Here is a 1596-nt window from a genome sequence, read left to right as displayed (position 1 = left end):
ACTACGGACCAGGAAGTAGCCTCAGCCATTTTCACACTGCGTATTATCAACGCGACAGTCAGAGCTCAACGTTACAAATACTGTGACTGTACACGATTTTTTAAAATAAAAGCTACATAGCTAAAGAGTGATTAAGAAAAAGATAATGGGTATTAATACATTAGAATATCTTAAAGTCCCATTTAATGTAAGTAAGTAACAAGATGCCCGCCCGGTTAGACGAGCGGTCTAACGCATGGCTTTCCGGAGCGGTAAGGAGCGCCTGGTTCCCGGCACTAATCCGCCCGACGGACTTGTGTCGAGGGTCCGGTGAGCTGGCCAGTCTGTGGATGGTTTTTAGGCGCCGACTGTAGTGGCCGAGCGGTTCTAGGCGCTACAGTCTGGAACCGCGCGACCGCTACAGTCGCAGGTACGAATCCTGCCTGGCATGGATGTGAGTGATGTCCTTAGGTTAGTTAGGTTTAAGTAGTTCCAAGTTCTAGGGGACTGATGACCTCAGAAGTTAAGTCCGATTGTGCTCAGAGTCATTTGAACCATTTTTGTTTTTAGGCGGTTTTCCATCTGCCTCGGCGAATTCGGGCTGGTTCCCCTTATTCCGTCTCAGCTACACTATGTCGGCGTTTGCTGCGCAAACAAGTTCTCCACGTACGCGTACACCACCATTACTCTACCACGCAAACATAGTGGTTACACTCGTCTGGTGCGAGACGTTCCCGGGGGGGTCCACCGGGGGCCGAACCGCACAATAGCCCTGGGTTCGGTGTGGCGCGGCGGAGGGGTGAAGTGGACTGCGGCAGTCGTCCTGGGGTTGTGGACCACTGCGGCTGCGGCGGGGGCTGAGCCTCACCGTCGTTTCTAGGTCCTGGTTAACATACAACATACAAGTAACAAGATATCTAACTCATGAGTAGGACCTACTTCCAAGAGTGTAACAACACCAGTGTACGTGTACCACAGCATCTGACCAGTCATCGCTTTTGTGTTTGTTTACATCAGGTCATTCTTACGATGAACAGAGTATAGCTGGAAGATCGGGTATCCAGATGTTGCGCCCTGTCGATCGTTTCTGTCGCTTACGCAGGACGCAGCCTACCCTGAGCCGGGCGCCGGGACTTGATAAAGCGCGCAATGTTTCCTTACCGCTCCTGGGGCCACACCATGCCCAAGGGAGCGCTACCTACCGCCAGAGCGGCTGCCTCTCAGCTAACGCCGCCCAAAGGCGCCGCCCACTAACTGCATGTCGCCCACCTGCGTCGCCTACTGGCGTCGCCCGCCGCTGAATGCAGTGTGGCTGCCTTGCCCGTCAAGGTGCATTGCTCAAGGTGCTACAGCGGCCTGCTGCAGCAACAGCCTCCTCCTCCCTCCCCTACACCCCCTCCCCCCACCCACAATCGTGCATTGCTCAAGGTGTTACAGCGGCTTTCTGCAGCAACAGCCTCCTCCTCCCTCCCCTACACCCCCCCACCCATCCTTCCCCCACCCATAATCGTAGCTCGTAGCTGCCTGCTCGCGCATGCGCAGTTTGAGTTTGTGCTGCGACGCGCTGCTGGTGCGGACTCCGCCGCAGCACTATATCAGTGATCAGTGCTGCGATGG

This window comes from Schistocerca serialis, chromosome 3 (assembly GCF_023864345.2).
Source record: "Schistocerca serialis cubense isolate TAMUIC-IGC-003099 chromosome 3, iqSchSeri2.2, whole genome shotgun sequence".
In the NCBI taxonomy this organism is placed as follows: domain Eukaryota; kingdom Metazoa; phylum Arthropoda; class Insecta; order Orthoptera; family Acrididae; genus Schistocerca; species Schistocerca serialis.
This window is presented reverse-complemented; position numbering follows the sequence as displayed.